At 34.6% G+C, this 19,184-nt stretch overlaps 1 protein-coding gene and 1 long non-coding RNA gene across 5 annotated transcripts in view; one reads left to right on the top strand and one right to left on the bottom strand.

Annotated features, from left to right (window-relative positions):
- The window catches only part of LOC134673441 (AMP deaminase 2-like), a 71,897-nt gene that overhangs the window by 5,744 nt on the left and 46,969 nt on the right, over positions 1-19,184 (top strand). The gene's annotated exons all lie outside the window — the stretch shown is intronic.
- On the bottom strand, positions 3,930-5,885 carry LOC134673215 (uncharacterized). Of its 2 annotated transcripts, XR_010099437.1 has the most exons (5): positions 5,767-5,885; positions 5,530-5,676; positions 5,319-5,415; positions 4,867-5,174; positions 3,930-4,506 (listed from the first exon to the last, which is right to left on the bottom strand). It is a non-coding gene; the product is annotated as an uncharacterized LOC134673215 (long non-coding RNA). The 2 variants fall into 2 exon arrangements; XR_010099436.1 differs by having other exon boundaries at positions 4,867-5,415.

Genomic DNA, 19,184 nt, shown 5'->3' with positions numbered 1-19,184 from the left:
TTTGCGATGCGAGTTTCCCGCGCTACGTGACCCAATTTTATGACGACAGGTGTTTATCGCAGTTAATTTTGTTGATACACACGTGATTCATATTTCCAGTGTAACAAGTGCATTAATCAGTGCTGAAATGTAGGTCGGTATATGGTGATCTGAAAATACCCGTATAGTAAAGGCACACCAGTACCAAACATTTTCGGTCTTGGTCTCTATGTGTTTAATTTATACGGCTATTCTGCATCCCGCACTTGGTAAACTTTATGGATTTTCGTTTAGCACCCCCACATTCATAATAAAACCTATTTTGTAAGGAGGTAGGTGTACTTACTGAAATAGACAAGGTCGCTGGAGGCAGAGCGTCAGCGTAGTCACATGTTGATGGTCCAATAGAAACAGTTTATTTTTAAACCCCTTAAAATCTAAATTTCTTATATTAGGTTCTGAAAAGCAAAGGCGTCAAATTAAAAACTGTAATCCGATTATTAAAATAGGCTTTGACTGCATTGAACAAGTTCAAGAAGCTCGAAACTTGGGTGTACTTATGGATGGTAATTTAAGATTTCACAATCATGTTTTAGAAACGTCCAGAAGCTGTTTTTACCGACTCACAATATTGTACCGTATTCGTAAATATTTAAGTATCGATGTTCGAATTTATTTATGTGAATCTCTAATCCTCTCTAGACTTAACTACGCCGATACTGTCATAGGTGGTTGTTTGTTGGCCCAAACCAAGAAACTAATACAGCGCGTGCAGAATGCTTGTGCCCGATTCTGCTTTCACATACCACCAAGAACTCATGTGACACCTTTCCTAAATAGTAGTGATTTAATGAACATGGAGTCACGACGCGCACTGCATTTCGCTTGTTTACTTTTTGGTATTGTGAAGACTTTAACACCCCAATATTTAATAGCTAAGTTACAATTTTCTCAACGTCATGTCAGAGGTGCTAGTCGTCTTGCTTGTCCTCGGCACAATACATCAGCATTTCGTGGCAGTTTCAAGTACTCTGCCACGAAATGCTGGAACAATATACCACCACCTATACGCAATTCATCATCTGTTCATACATTTAAAATTAAGTACAAAAAACACATTCTGAATTTACAAAAAATGTTATAAAATTAAATGCCGATGCTACATCTCTCATGATTATCATTGTAGTACTTTTTAAAAAAAAAATTGTAAAATTGTTTTTGCTATTCTTAACGACGGTGTGATAGTTTGTCCAGCGCTTCAGTAAAGGTAATGCTGTAAAAATGTGGCTATATAATCATCTCTGTTCCCACAAGTTCCTGTTTATGAAAGAATTGTAATTCTGTTTTATGCATCCAGCCATTATTATTTTATTTTATGCATTCCTTTTTGGTATTGTTTAATTTATTATTTTTATAAGTTCAAGGGTCCACTGAAAATCAGCGTCGTTGCACTAAGTGCTCCGACACATGCTGAGTGGTATCCTCTTTGAAACAACCAATTACACTAACCTATGTTACATGTTTGTCTGTATTAATTTTAAGATGTGTTGTTTCAAATAAATTATTTTCTATTCTATTCTATTCTATTGATCGATTCATTATGGTAGCATAATTTACTGCTAATATTTGTGAGGCTAGCAAAAGAAGTTTAATGAAAATGAAATGCGTTATTGAAACACTTAAAGTGTAGTGTTTACCTACAGGTTACCGCGCATTTAGCATTTTAAAGCGAATTAGGTGCATGGTTAAATCCCAGTCAGTCATTATAGGTAATAAGGTCAATGGCATCTTATCAGCATCTAGAGTAGTACCTACTAGGTACCTACTCAATATGTTCCCAAAGTGAGTTTTTGTCCACGAATCCTCAGGATAGAAAGTCATTGACATGACCACTATATCTCTACTAGGGCATGCTCCCGGGAATTCCCGGTTCTCATATTCCCGGGAATTCCCGGGAAATTTATGGTGTCAAAAGAACCGGTACTGAAGACCCGGTACCGGTACTTCCCGGTTCTCATCATATGACTGTTATTCCCATTTCAATAGTAGTAATGTTTTAGTACTTTAGCTCGGGACATTATATAACATTTAATAATGGTGCTATGAAACGGGGGACCCAAATAACCCGACAAACTAACCTAGTTAAGTAGGCATTCGTGCAGGCAGGCCGTGCTGTCATATAGTGCTGAATGCATCGACTACGCTACGGCGGTGTGGCTCGGCCCAGGCGGAGGCAATGTGTGCCGGTTAATTTCGTAACATAGGTTGGCACGCCAATTAAGTGTTTGTTTATAATAAAATAAGTTATTTTTTAATTCTTATACAATTATTTATATGAAAATAAGTCATTCATAAAGATTGTACGCTAACAGAAACAATTTCTTAAAATTAATCAAAAGATGCCTTGAGAACCGGGAAGAACCGGGAATCCCGGTTCCGGCCATGCCCAGAACCGGGAAATGAAATTCTTGGTACCGGGACCGGTACTGCATGCCCTAATCTCTACGTTGTTGCTCTACACTGTTAAAAATATTCAGGGAATTTTACATAATTTTAGGGCAACTTTCGTTGCCCTAACTTTTCTGTATTTTTACATAATTATGTAATTTTACAAGGCGTATGTAATTTTACATATCGACCTGATTTCATTATTATGTAATTTTACATTTATGTAATTTTACATAATCAAACAAATTGACGGTTATGTAAAATTACATTTATGTAATTTTACATAATCATACTGTCAGATATGTAAAAATCTCACTTATGTAATTTTACATAATCTGTAAAATCTCATTTATGTAATTTTACATATCCGTAAAATTTCACTTACGTACTTTTACATTTTTTTCGGTAATATTACAGGGTAATTGTATGTTTTGTTACAAATTTCGTATGTATAAATACATAAAGTTTGTGTATTAGTAATGATTTTTATGTATGATTACATTTTATTCAGTAATATTACCGAATTATTATGTATTTTGTTACAGATTTCATGTGTAAAATTACACCAACTTAATGTATTATTAATGTTTTTTTAGTATTTTTACTTTTTATTCGGTAACATTACACAATTATTATGTGTTTTGTTACAGATTTCGTATGTAAAAATACATTAAGTTTTTGTATTATTAATGATACTTTATGTATATTTACATTGTATTTGGTAATATCACAGAAGTAATATGTGTTTTATTACAGATTTCGTATGTGAATTTACACAAAGTACATGTATTATTAATGATTTTTTTAAGTATTTTTCCTTTTTATTCGGGAATATTACCGAATTATTATGTATTTTGTTACAGATTTCGTCTGTAAAATTACACAAACTTTAATTGTTATTAATGTTTTTTTAAGTATATTTACTTTTTATTCAGTAATATTACAAAATTATCGTGTTTTATTACAGTTTGCGTATGTGATTTTACCACAAACTTTATGTATTTTTAATGATTTTTAAGTATTTTTCCATTTTATTCGGTAATATTACTGATACAATTTATGTATTTTTACATAAGAAAACTGTGATTTTAAATATGGGCAAGGTAAAATTACTTGTTGTTTGTGTATTATTACCTGTAAAATTAGGTAATATTTCATGTTATTAGGGGATATTTTTCTGTAAAATTCAATACAAATTCTGTACATTTACGGTAATTCTCCGGATTTAGTTATTAACCATTCGTTAGTTTTTTTTCTTATGTATTTTAATTAATGCAGCCTGTCTGCAGACTGCATTTATTAAAGTACATAAGAAAAAAAAAATACCAACTTGCTAATAGCAAAATCCTGAGAATTATCGATAGCATGTAAATGTACAAAATTTGTATTGAATTCTTTAGGAAATATCGCCTAATAACATGTAAAACGAACTAATTTTATCAGTCATAATATACAAACAACAAGCAATTTACAGTTTGGAGGTTATTTAATAAAAAACAAAATTACAAAGAAATAAATTTATTGATTTTCACACACTAAAATTATAGAGCACACGCGTATATACACGTCTACGTGCATATTATTATTATTTATTCTGTGACAGAGTACAAAAAGTAGAAGACATATACGACACTATAAATTATATCTTATGTACATAAGTACTTCTTATGAATTAGTCTTATAAAAGTTTCGGTTAATAAGGCCTATGTGAATCTAATGCGTGAAACCTATACCATTTCAAGTAACGAATTGTCTGAAAATGTTTGTTACTGACATTAATTATAGTTAGTTTTTTTAGCATTAGAAAGAACTTGCAAGAAGTTAAGCGATCTTGACATGTCTTTTAATTGAAAAACGCTTTTTAAAAATCAAAAACTATTACTTATGACTTCCTTCTTTAGGATTTATTTTAAAAATATACCTTTGTATAAATTCTAATGTGTTTTGACAGTCCACTGGATATTCCATATTCAAGTTGCAGTAAGCCGCCATCAATAGTTGTAACGACGTAGGCAGAATCTCAGTTTCGCTAACAATCGTTTTTTCTACCAGCAAGTAATATAATTATATTTTCATTATCTGTGGACAAAAAACATAATGGTTAAAACAGGTAATATAATAGGCCCCCAAATTTAATACTTCCTCCTCAAATAAGATAATTTATCGTATTACGTTAAGTGGCACTACTAGTGAGTAAGGGTACAAGTCTCGGGCAGCGCAGTTTTAAAAGGGTGTAAGTTCCATGCCCCTTTTACAACTAAGCTGCGCGACACTTGTACCCTTTTTCACTAGGGCCACAGGTTTATTCAATACATTTACGTTTTAACACTGTATGTTTCATATAGATTATATTATGATTAATTATAAATTATATGAAACATACAGTGTTATGCTTCGCAGGTAAGGCATTTTATCATTGTAATAATAATTAAGTCTCACCTAAAAATACAATGTTAGGCGCAGCTATTTCGGATAGCTCTGCAACTTGAACCCTGGTTAATGGTTCCTGGAAAAGAAAAAGTTAATAAGATTAGTAAATGGAACTACTATATTTAGGATGGTACCTCATCTGGAAGAAAATGGATTATGAATTATATCTTGGGTATTGCTCTCCCTCTATGTGACGGATGATCAAAATAGCGTGGGCCTATGTTGCACCAAACCTGAGTTCCACTAGGTACAGCCAGGGTTCAGCATCAGCTCTATCTTGTCAACTTCAAGCGTCAAATTTTTAAATTGACATCATACTGCAAAATAAATGTGGTTTGAGTCAGCACATTAATGCTTAACAGTAGGTATCCAATTATAGTCTATTCTACAATACACTACATTCTACAATTACACAAAAAATATTTCATTACGAAAAGTCAAATTAATTTAGATTTACTCACCTTTTTCAATGATATTTTTTAAAGTTGGGTCCATTATTGGAACAGCTTTCTTGATTGTTTGGTCTACTGACCAAATTTTAATAACGGGCATGTTTTACTGTAAAAGAATAACACAATTTATTAGTGTTGGTGACTATTTAATTAACCTACACAATCAAGCATGTACTAATATCGTTTTAAATTTAGATGTACTTAGCTAATAAATACTTACATTTTTTTAATGGCATACGACGAAAGCGGCTGCTCCAAGATTTTGTAGATCAGGTCCACCCTGGACGTGGACAGGACACGATATCAACTGGACTTTGTAAAGGACGCCGAGGAAACCGTTAGAAAAAAGTTGAACCGCGAACCCTTTCTGGAAGTACATAACGTTTTGAGGTCTAATGCAGATTTCACTAGATATTCGATGCAAGAAAGTAAAGGTATATCTAATACTTATATTTACCTGTTTTCTTGTATGCTATCTCCAATTTATTTACACGTTTACACAAGTACTACGTTCTACGCACAGCGAGTGAGCGAGCGCCATTTTGATGTGAACTCATGAACTGCGCAGCTACAGGTTCGTGGCGGGGGGGGGGGGGGGTGCGCCTGACTAGCGATCGCGTGATCCATGTAGCTCGCGCGCCATTGGCGCGCGTTATAATATTGATCCGTGATTGGGTGTGAGCCAGTGCCGCACAAAATTCGTCCAATCCGCGAGTGCTAACGGATATGAATTCATATTTGAAGATTTATAGTTTATTTTTCGAAATTAATAATTAGGTACACAATTTTACCAATAATTGCTGACATTGGTACCTATAAATAACATCGTAAGTTTTGTTGCTTCCAACTTTGATGCTGTAATTCACATTAAGGGGTTCCCTGGAGCCAATGAATGACCTATCTGAATCCCTTAGTTTTCTAATTTTTTTTGTAGCTTATCATACGGTAAAGTTGAAAAGAATTTATGTACGAAATAGGTATCATTTGATATTTACCAATCGCTTTTCGGTGAAGAGGCAAACATGGTGAGGAAACCGGACTAGTTCCAACAAGTTTCCTAGTTTCCCCTCTGGGTTAGAAGGTCAGATGGCAGTCGCTTCTGTAAAAACTAGTGCCTACGCCAATTCCCGGGATTAGTTGCCAAGCAGTTCCCAGGCTCCCATGAGCTGTGGCAAAAAGCTGGGATAGCGCGAGGAAGATTTATTATCATAGGGTAAAGTGCCCTATTACCAGCCACCTGCATTAATCGTTGAATAACTTTTATAATATGTCCAAAACTACACGGAATGTTTGTAAGTATACACGGTGTAATATGAGGAAACCGAATAGCTTTAACCACGCATTTCTGAGGTCAAAAGAAAGAAAAAATGTAAGATGAGTTTAGGTATACTTCACCAAAAAAAAATTTTTGTTGTTGTTTTGTTTTTTCAATTTCTTGAATGTACATGTACATAAAAATAAATGTTATTTGATGTTGATTGGTAAACTTTTCACTTAAAATTGATTTTTACATTTTTTTTCGTAAAACCTACTTTTTGCAAAGCGTTACTTGTCACTTTTTGATATCTATCAAGAAGGATATTTTAGACTACGTCCCATAGCAGCAACATCACCATCAAAAAGGTCTTTTACACTGTGTAACAATAAAAACTTGTTTTTTTTTAATTAATATTATCTCTGAAACTAGGCGAGTTTCAAAAAAGTTTATAGGACATTTTTGTCTCTAAATATGATCAGGAATACGCAGTTAAAATTATTCGGTTTAAAATATTTCGGTTTCCTCATGTTACACGGTGTATTTGTCCGCGATTATCTCGCGTTTAGCTGAACAGATTTTGATGTGGTTTTGAGAAAAGTGTTTGTTACATTCGGGAGAAGGTATTAGTATACATAGAGCTGAGCTGATGCTGAACCCTGGCCGTACCTAGTGGAACCAGAAAAGACAAAACTGTGGAAATATACAATTGGACAGCGCGGCAATGCCGCCAGCCTTCTTGGCACTCTGCCCAAAGGCACAGAGCTGGAGCCAGGTTTTTATTTATAATTTTAGTTTATATTGTAGTTAGTTGTAGCTTTATGTAGTTTTTAATTACATGTAGTTAATAATTTTTTGTAACATATTTGCTGTGACTTAATTTTTTAATAAAAAGAGACGTCATGATCGATTACCTTTTTTCTAATTGGGGCATTTTACCCTATCCCATATTTACTTAAAAATGAATTGGGAGGAAAACTAACTTTTTATCCCGCCAGGTGGTGGTGGCGAATTAGCGACTTTACCTCGCTTTGACATAAAAACTGTCAAACCACATACATTTTTTGTAAGTTATTCTATTCTTGTAAAATTTTCTCAAAAATGCCTATGTCTGATATGAATATTTGACATATTTATTTTTAGAGACGTCAAAGACGAACCCAAATAAATAGGTACCTACCTAGATATGTATGTAGATTTCGTATTAAGTAACTAAGTATTTCTATCTTTACATAATATTAATGAATCTATTTATCTTTAAGTAGGTATTAGTAGTAACGATGTGGTGTGAGCACAAACCGATTTTGCCTAAAATTAATTAGGTAAGTACAGTCACCTGCAATAATATGTTACTCTTCGAAGGCCGCAATAATATGTGACACGCTCTTATGGCTCTACAGATAAGGTCGTGTCAGATATTTTTGCGGCCTTTGAAGAGTAACATATTATTGCAGGTGACTGTACCTACTTACTAAGTAAGTACCTAAGTACCTTCTTAATTTCGACCGCACGGGCGGCATTCTCAGCAGGTTAAAACTTGTTCACGGAATTGTATTAGGGTATTCCACCTGTCCAGTTTCTGTTTCTTTGTCCAATGTGTGTTTTGTCTCACATTTTGCTTGAGAGAGAGAGTGAGATGCCATGACATTGGACAAACATATCATTGGACACATTACCGCACCGCACCAAGGTCATTGCGACGCACCCATAAGTAAGACCTTGACAACAACCTTGACAATGTCCTTGGTGCGGTGCGGTAATGTGTTAGCACTGTTAGCAGCTTTATGGTAACATTCCATTTCTAACCGCAGCTGCACTACCGGTACTGAACGCGTCGCTGTCATTGTCAATTTCCATAGTAAAATTGACAGTAATGCAGCTGCGGTTAGAAATGGAATGTTACCATTAGGCATTAAGTAGTTTGTGTTCTATTATATGTATGTAGGTAAAGGATAACTCACGCTCACGTTAGACCGGGCCGCATCTGGGCCGGAGCTTCCGGCGCTTAGGTACGTTTCTATGACATGACAGGCGAACACGTGATGCATTCCATAGAAAACGATGCGCCGGAAGCTCCGGCCCGGGCACGGCCCGGTCTAACGTGAGTCACCCTTAATGGGTACTCGTATGTTACCAGACGAACTCGCGGGCAAGAGCTAGGAATTCATAAATGTGAAAAAAACCGGACAAGTGCGAGTGGGACTCGCCCACCGAGGGTTCCGTACTTTTTAGTACTTATTCTCTTTATTTATTTTTCTTCTTAAGTTAGGTTAATTATAATATGAATATAAAAGTAAAATATAAAAACACTTACAAAATAATAAAAAAAAGTTATAAACACACAGTAGGTACTTATTTATTGTTATCACTCACACTTAATAATGAGAGAGTGAGATGCACTGACATTGGACAAAGAAATTGAATGCAAATTTGACAGGTGGAATACCACCCTAAGGGCCCCTTGCACCATTCCACTAACCCGGGGTTAACCGGTTAAATCTGGAGTTACCTTGGTTACCAGTACAATTTGACACTGGATTAACGGTTTAACCGGTTAACCTCGGATTAGTGGGACGGTGCAAGTGGCGCTAAGTTAGTTAAGTAGTAGTTTGGTATTTTTACTTTTATGCTGTTTAACTTGTTTGAAATAAAATAAATAAAAATGTAATGTAAAGACACACATTGAAATAGTAAATTTGCAGAAAATTAAAGAAATATTGGAAAATTTTATTGTATTGTTTTTAATTTTACTGGCATTTTTCTGAATATTACATAATAGATAAGTAAATTTACATAAAAAAAAATTCACGAAAGTAGGTAAAATCACGACACTTTTATGTAAAGTTCCCCGCGGTACGCGTGTTGTTTGCTGTTGGTGCTGTTGTTGATGTGTTGTTGTTGGTAATGTTGTTGTTGCTGTTGTAATTGTGTAGTAGTTTGTTTTCCAAAGGGAAAAAGAAATAAAGTTGTACTTTTGCTAGGACAAAAAGATCCGCTTGCGAGCACTTCATTCCTGCAGCTCGGCCTTCGGCCTCGCGTGTTTGGGAAATCGAAAAGGACGCTCCGGGCCTTCGGCCCTACGCGGAGCTCGGCCTTCGACCTTCGCTCTGCCGTGTCACGCCTAACTCCGTTAACTCGAGTTACATGAGTTACGAATAACCAGTCTAAATCGTCTTAAAAACCATTAAATATATATCTTCTATAAGAAAATTTTGAAAATCTTCATTATTTACTGAGAAAAGCATATGGCTAACTCATGTAACTTCATTTTTTTGCCGATGGCGTCAGGCACAACTCAGTTAACTTAAGTTGTATGACTGACACAACCAAAATATCAACATCGTTTCTTAAGTTAGTTAGGCATGACTGGCCGAGCGCTTGATTTATACGACAACAATATTCCTATAGTAATACGTGTCACGTCTGATCACGCAAATGTCATGTAACTTGACTTACATGACTTCGTGTGACCACTATAGTATGGAAGAGTTGATCATGCGGAAACATTTAATTCGAATAAAATGAAAACTATTCAATTATGCGAAACATAAATTAAAGGGCCCAGTCTGTGACCATATTTCCTACATGTAGATTAGATAAAATAAAAAAATTACGACGAACCGTCAACGATAACAGCATTTGAATCTTTAAAACTTTAAACGTAATTATCTCGAAACTCGACTTTTAAAGTTACATGAGATGCGCGTGACACGGCAGCGCTGGGTTTCGAAGCTCAGCGCCGCGTTAAAAACTGCCAGGGTCCCTCTATGACATTTGGTCGAGCACCACCTAGGTCTGACCGTTTGGCCGGCCCGTCCAACATTTTTCTGACCGGAAGCGGTAGACCAAAAGTCGGAATTTTCTGGAGATCACGAGACCGCCCTCTATATGAAACTGTCAAAGTCTAACACACCACGAACCTCCTTCTGGGAGAACAATTGTGTCATCAGTCAGTCGTATTGCAGCTTTATATAATATAGAAAAATACGTATATAATAAAATTATTTTTGTCCCTGACATTCCATGTAATTTTACAGATTTTATGTAAAAGTCCATTGTCTTAGTGATTACTATACAATACATATTGAATATGTAAAAAAAAAACATATTCACGGCCTCCTTAGCCTATTAGTTGATAGTGACCCTGCCTATAAAGCAGGACGTCCCGGGTTTGCATCTTGGTCAGAGCATTTATTTGTGTGTCTATTATCACGTAATATATTTGTTCATCAGGAGTTATGGATGTTGCCTATGTATTCAAGAATGTATCGATTATACATTTATACCTAAAGTGCCCACAACACAATCCTTATTGAGCTTACTGTGGGACTAGGTTAATTTGTGTAAAATTGTCCTATATATTATTTATTTATTTTACCAGTAAATTTACAGAAAATATGTAGGTATACCATTAAGAAGATATTGGTAAATTTCATTATATTGTTTGTAATATTACTGACATGTTTCGGAATATTACATAAGACTTAAGTAAATTTACATAAAAATGTATTTTTCAAAAGAAATAATAAATTTGCGAGATTTTTATGTAAAATACCCGTTCCAATTGTTAAAAATCAATTGTAGTATTACAGATATTTATGTAAACGGGCATTTCTTAGTGACTATTACATATGTATCGTGTAAAAAGACCCATTTGAACAGGAAGTTTACAGAAAATTTGTAAAATTAAAAAAATGTTGGGAAATTTAATTATGTTTTTTGTAATTTTTCTGATATTTTTCGGAATATTACATAAGAAGTAAGTAAATTGTAATAAAAATGTGTTCTCAATAAAAAATGGTAAAATTACGAGATTTTTATGTCAAATTCCCGATTTAATTGTTAAAAACACATTAAAAAAGTATTTGTCCCAAAAGTTCCATGTAATTTTACAGATTTTATGTAAACGTTCATCTCTTAGTAATTATTACATATTTATTATGTAAAAATACCATTTAAACAGTAATTTCTACAGAATATATATGTAAAATGAAGAAATGTTGGGAAACTTCATAATGTTTTTTGTGATTTTAATGACATTTTTTGGAATTTTACATAAGACGTGAGTAACTTTACACAAAAATGTAATTTTCACAAAATTAGGTAAAATTATGAGATTTTTATGTAAAATACCCATTTTAATTGATATAAACACATAAAAAAATGTATTTGTCCCAAACATTCCATGTAATTTTACAGATTTTATGTAAACTTCTATCTCTTAGTGATTATTATATATTTATTATGTAAAGCGACACATTTAAACAGTAAATTTACAGAAAATATGTAAAATTAAAGAATTTTTTGGAAATTTTATATTATTGTTTGTAATTTTCCTGACATTATTCCGAATATTACATTACACGTAAGTAAATTTACACAAATATGTAATTTGAAAAAAAAATGGTAAAATTACGAGATGTTTATGTAAAATTCTCTTTTTAATTGTTAAAAACACATAAAAAAAAGTATTTGTCCCAAACATTCCATGTAATTTTACAGATTTTATGTAAACTTCCATCTCTTAGTGATTATTACATATATGTTATGTAAAAAGACCATTTAAACAGTAAATTGAACAGAATATATGTAAAATTAAAGAAATGTTGGGAAATTTCATAATGTTTTTTTGTAATTTTACTGATATCTTACGGAATATTACATAAGACGTAAGTCAATTTACATAAAAATGTATTTTTCACGAAAATAGGTAATATTGCGAGATTTCTAAGTAAAATTCCCTCTTCAATCGTAAAAAATACATACCAAAATGTATTTATCCCGAACATTCCATGTAATTTTACAGATTTTATGTAAATATTCATGGCTTAGTGATTATTACATAAATTTTATGTAAAACTACATAAAAATTATTGATTTTACCGAAAAAATGAAAAATTTACGAGAATTACGTAAAATGTCATATTTTTCCGTAAATTTCCCAGATTTTTCAGGAATTTTACAGGATTATGTAATTTTTTTGCATGTAAAATTACATAATTTTTAACAGTGTACGTCGAGAACTCTCTGGAAACAAGCAGTTCAGGCAATGCCTCCTAATTGGCTGTAGGCAGATTCTGATGGTATCGCCGGTTATTTGGTTGAGGTTTACTATTATCAGATATATAACTCTCCGAAAAAATGAAAACACTTTTATAAAAATGTGTCCACAAAAGTGATTCATAGCCAGACATCGTAGCATCGTACATTTTCCAGCATTTTTGGTGCAGCCGAGTGGTGTTAACGGAATTGGTATAAATAATTTCAACCCTAATGATTAATTAGTGTTAATTACGTTAATATTAACCTTAATTTACCATTTCAGTTGAAATTTTTTTTTTTTAATTATCTATACCAATTCCGTTAACACCACACTGCTGCACCAAAAATGCTGGAAAATGTACGTTGTATGTTCATAACAAACGGCCCCAAATATTGATTTAAATACCTAGCGCAACATAAAAGTATAAGAAACTTGTATGACTTTTGGATTGCATCAAGCCAGAGACCGAGTCCCTGATCTGCTTTACCAATCTTCTCTTATGGAGTTTTAATATTAAACTTACGGCTATACATTTTTTATTCATAGTAGATTATTTAAGACTATTATAGATTTTTTTACAGACCTCCCTATCGAATTTACCAATCAAGCCGTTTTCTATAAAAACGTTTATGTTGTGTAAGTAAATTGAAAACGTACACAACAAAGGCGGCACGGCAAACGCAATAATCTCAGACAAATTGCAATCTCGCCGTTGCCTTGTTTACTTTTGTGGCTATAAATGTTTTGTTACTACATATTACTAATGTTGCCGCTTCGGTTGACATGTCAATCACATATTGGAAGGATGCCTATTTGTAATTAGTATTGTTTAGGTACTGCACAGGCGCTCATTATATTTTATATTTCAATCTTCGATGAATTAAATTACGAATTAGTTGCCTCTTGATTTATATACAAAAAGATATGTACAGCTTCCTCTCACTCATTACTTCAAATAAGTACCTAATACATATATCTTGCAAAATGATGCACGTAAGCATTTGACAGTAGCTAATATTTTCTTACGCTTATGGCTCTATTACAGAACCTTCCGTGGAATCTACGAATAAGTTTTGTCAGATATTTAATACTCATTATTGCTAGTGACAAGGGGTTTTTACTTAACAAAATGATAGGTCTTAATATCCATTTATAGAAAAGGGACATTTAGTAGCTACACTTGCCACGTCACACTTGTCACCCAGTCTATATACCTACTAGAAAGGCCTTCGGTACAATGAATTCTTCCTTCACGAAAAATTAAGCTGTAAATAAAGACGCTACCTACGGAAAATTCCGGAAACTGTCGTTCGTCTGTAATTAATATGTAAGACTAGAGGTTGATATTCCAAGTATTCCAACCTAACTAGTTGTTTCTCCATTTACTCTGTTAAATTTGTTAATCTTTCTTAATTCTAAAGCGATTATGATATCAGTTTTGAAGCGGTATTTTCCTATGTTTATTCACACCCGAACATCATTATTATTCAGTGCAAAAAAATTCAATGATTCATAAGTTCTCAAATCTTTCCACGAAACTCGCGAAATAACAACATTCGAAAGATAATTTTGAAGGCCGGCAATCCAAAGATTCATTTTTTATTGTGATATAAATCTGTATAAGTATAGCTAGGGGCCGTGCGCGTTAGAGGGTTTGGTATCTTGTGGCCAACTGTACATTGACACGCCAAAGCAAGTGCTGCCCTCTACAGTTTTGTATTCTTGTGCATCGTAGGTTCTGCCATCTTGATTCCAATGTAGGCCATGGATATACTTGATATTTACTTCACGGCAATAAAAGGGGACTCCTGTGCTGCCCCCTACAGTTTATGCACGTTTCCTATACAATTTTGAAATTGAAATCGCAGAGCTACGAAGTGTTTAGGTACAATGTCTCTATTGTAATAAATAGCCGGTCTTTGACTCTGTGGAAGAGGTGGGCGGCGGCGCCCGCGCCCGAAATAGACGCGCGTGCGCAAGTGCCGGAGCAAACTCATTGCAACATTTCAGCCAATTAATGATAGGTAACGTTACGGTATATTTACTATCTAGGAATTTTCTTTTCTACCTGGGGGCCTAGCCAAGGTGTCAATCGTTGATAGAAAACGCAAATCAAAAATGCTATAGGTATCGGTATAATTTTTAATTTTACACTATTTAAAATACCCCCAACACAATGATTCCATTTTAATAAAACATTATCTAAGAACCACAGCTAGAAAACCAGGCTTTCAAATGAATAAAAAAATGCGGTTTACGATTTTAAAAGCTAGGGTTTCACAGACAGATGACGGCCTGACACACACATATAGCGTGTTTTTTCATCGAGGGTTAAAAAATCATACATATCCATAGAAGTAGCATCCTATAGAAGTGGTATACGCGTGCCTCCGTGAGGGACAAAACATACGCAAATGCGACACTGTGATTGGTCGAATTCATTTGTTGCCCACCATTATCAATACAAAAAAAAAGGTGGGGAACAAATAACATGTGAGACTGTGACAAGGACAAACAATAATAGCGCTTTCGCTGCTACTCCTACTGAAAGATACATAAGACTATCCCGTTCTGTCAGTTATCCCCACCACTCATGCCCAGTCCAGTTTAATAGATTCATGTACATATCCAACCAATGATGGACCGTTTGATTCAGTCGGACACGCGCACCTGCGACCGATCCGTTTCCCTGCGCGTGAGTGGAGAGGTTATGCAGTATGTGGTGCAAGGGCGAGTAAAATTAACCCGCCTTATTTATCACAATCTTATCGGTTTTCGCTTCAAGAGTAATGGCTTGGCCTTTAACTGCTTTAGTGTGTCACTGACATGACAAAATAAAACATAGAGTTGGGAATCTCTCCCAAAATGACTGAATCATCTTTGACACTACTGATCAGTACCAGGCGTGTCTCACTCCGCGATTTCGTCGCTTTGCTACAGGTAGCTAAAAGTACATCCGTTCGGCTCCAATTTTGGGGTTTGCCATAAGCCGCGCGTGGCGCCGTCGCCACCTAGCGGCCATATCTGTGCTGATCGTAACAGACGCGTTTTGTTAGAGAGTGAGTCTTCTATACTTAGTACTATTATTTATTCTGTGTCAGTACCTACTCAAGGAACTTAACAGCAGAGCAGGCAATTAATAGAAAGGAAGCAAAAGGAAGGAAATAAATGGAACAACAAGTCTAAATTAGGCATGTTCGTCAAAAACAAAACAAGATACAGATACTATAATCCTCCTAAGGCCGAACGTCCTACCTATAGTACTTAATCATTTCGATGAAATTTCAACCATATTAAAATTGGAATAGAGTTGCAATTGCTTCGTTTCGTTCAAGTTTCAAACAAAACAAACTCAACTCTATTCCCTGCATTATAGGTTCAAAATTCATTAGCAATTTTTGGATTTTTCATTAGTATGGCTGGGCCATAGGAACCTATAGCCTGACAGATGATTAGAGAAAGATAAATGAAAGAAAAATGTTGATTAATGATTATAAACTGGAATATTCAAATTATTTTATTGTATTTGTTCCCTAGTTGTAAATAAAAATAGATGTTGACAGAGTTCTTAGGTAAAGAAAAACATCTAATCTAGTCATTGACTTAATATGTAGGTACATACTTATATTACCTACTGCACTACCAAAGCGAATTTGAAATAGAGAGTTACGGTAAATAATGTAGCTACAATACATTTTCTGCCATATTTCGACAGACGATTAAAACTGTTAGAATGCCATTTGACTTTGATCATTATTCTTTCACTATCAGTGATCATATCATCTTCTGTCGAAACATGGCAGTAAAATTACAGTGGCTACATAGATAATTTACTTTGACAATCCATCTTCCATCTGTATGCTCTCTATTCTCTTGTGGGCTCAAGTGGGCCAATCGTTGGTGCACATGTTCGCTCGGGATTAGGTATAATGGTATATGAACGGGGACCTATCGTTACTTTTGAAATATTTGCATATTCTAGCCTTCTCTTAATTAATGAAATTACACCTAGATTCCTTATAAACTAAATTCATGTGTTTGTGTGGTTTTATCCCTCTCAGAACGTTTACCACAGCTAATTCCGTCCCGGACGCGGTAATAATTTTATATCGCCAAAAGTCGCGTAAAATTTCGCAAGTTGTTGAAATAGTCGTTAATTCCGAGGTGCGGGGTTTATTAATAGCTCATATATTATTTCAAAGGAAAACCGTCCGCGGCCACTAAATTAGAGATTGATTTCCTCTCAGACTTTTTATAAATATCATGGTGTTTCTGTTTATCGTTTTCGTTTCCAAGAATTTTGGTTAATATTTACACTCACCGGTGGCAAGCTGGTGGTGTGTATATTTAGGTATCTGTGTGGAATTGAGATATGGGTACCTATATAATATAATTGATAGCAATTAAGTATATTCAGTTGCGTCCTTACATCGATAATTACTTACCCCCTTATTCTTATGAAAGTTTTATGAATAAGGGGGTTACTACATGAGTACATATCTATCAGCGGTAGTGGATAAAACAACGCGCTAAAATTCGCATCCACATCGCACATACCGAGTACCTACCGTGTTGTACAGTTCACAAACGTTAACTGCGGTGTGGAGGCACCTTATGTGCAAGAGAGCGCTTATAGAACTGTACCGTGATCGTGAGCGGTCACAGCAAAACTTTGTAGACACATAATATGTATAAGAACACTGCATTATGTCAAGACCCAAGTCAAAATGAATGATAGTGATTCATCTCGTCTGTCGCTATGCCAGTGCCGAGCCAAGACTAATTCACGTACCTACCTAACCACGGCTGCGTTGTAGGTAAACCAGTGTATCTTCGATTTGTATTACGTGTAGTTTCTATGAACCTAGAAGCCAAAATATATTGGAAGTTCTAACTTTTTACTTGAATTTAAACTATAGTTTGATTTGTTGGGCGTTGATTGACAATCATTAGTGATGCAACAAAGAGAGTTGTATATTGTAGCCAACAAAGCTAATGAGTGACGAGGCTGCAATACATGCAACTAATAATCTTTTGTGACGACAGTTTAAAGCTCGGTACACATGTTGACACTTAAAATTATTCAAAATAAATGCACACAATGCACACAAATTATCATATGATACAAGAGAGAAGCAGATGAGGAAATTTCGATATTTGGTGTTCGCAGTAGTGCGCTCTCTGGTCAGGGTTATGATCCAATTATGAACCAAATATTGCAGCGAAGTACGTGACTCATGTACTATGTTCGGTTCTGTGAATTTATGGCACCATAAGCGACACACCCAACTGACTATACGGTACACATTTACACAATCACTGCGATAGTATTAGGTACCTACTTATGCTACGTACCTAACCTCATAGTATGTTTATTTTGTGGTAAAATCATATTTTTTCTGAAAACGAAGTGAAGAGGTTTGTTTTTTTCGCATTATCATTATCAATCATCTTGCCGTTAACTCGCAATACACAGGTTGCTCCAAATTTAAGCAATTTATTGATACAATGGTACATTAGTAATTACAAATAAAGCACAATTAAAATTTATAACACTACACCCGAATTACAAAGCTATAAATAACATCACATAAAATTACAAACTACGTTTCTACAAATTACATAACATAAAAAAAACACAAGTCAAAAACAAAGCAGTCAACAGTCAATTGTCATATAAAATGCATATGCTCCAAATTGTCATATAAAATGCATTTTCTACTACAGTTCGCAAAAACGCTAACCCTCAATAGATTAGTTAGGGATAAAGTACGGTATGATGCAGGGAACTAAAAACGATGACCACGGAGGAAATACAAGAAAAAAACTAAAAACTACTTAAATAGCCAGTTCTTGTCCCTCTCCTATGTAAAAAAAATAATAATAGGCCGACAGGGGGTCCCCCTCTGTTTAATATTTATTACGTAAGAATCTAAAGTAATTTTTATTTTTTCTTAAAAACTATTTTGGTTATATTGTAAAGTTTTTCTTTATAATTCTTTACATACGATGTTGACCTGTCCAGGTGCGCAAAACCCACTCAAAAATTGGATCTGCCACTAGGAACATCTCTGGAACATAGGCTGTCAAAGTATTATCCTAACTTCGCGCATTTTTGTGATCTTACGTATGTACTATTAAAACCGCTACCCACCCTCTTGTCAGAAAAAATAAGACATGGTCGAACCCCCTCCCCCTGAATCGTTTTACGTAATAAATGAATGTCACCTGTAAAAAACTATAAAAAATAAAAAAGAAGTATAAAATAGTTAAATTTGTACGGAACTCTCGGTGGACGAGTCCGACTTGCACTTGTCCGTTTTTTTAAACTGGCCGCCTTTTTCTACTGACGGAATGGCTTTATAAATCTTAGAGACTACAAATCCTCACCTTTAATCAGTTTATCTTTAGGTACTTGCCTTACTACTACTTGTACTAACCTTAGCACACGCCTGAAGGCCTTTGACGGGTCATCCGGCACTAATTGGTCTTTGAAAATTTACGGAGGAATGCAAGAGAACTTAAGAGGCAAGTGGAGTGGTCAGTTCTCAATACAAACCTACTCGCCTAGCAATGT

Source organism: Cydia fagiglandana, chromosome 18, assembly GCF_963556715.1.
Source record: "Cydia fagiglandana chromosome 18, ilCydFagi1.1, whole genome shotgun sequence".
Classification (NCBI taxonomy): Eukaryota; Metazoa; Arthropoda; class Insecta; order Lepidoptera; family Tortricidae; genus Cydia; species Cydia fagiglandana.
Note: the sequence above shows the minus strand (reverse complement) of the source record. Positions and strands in the feature narration are given on the sequence as shown.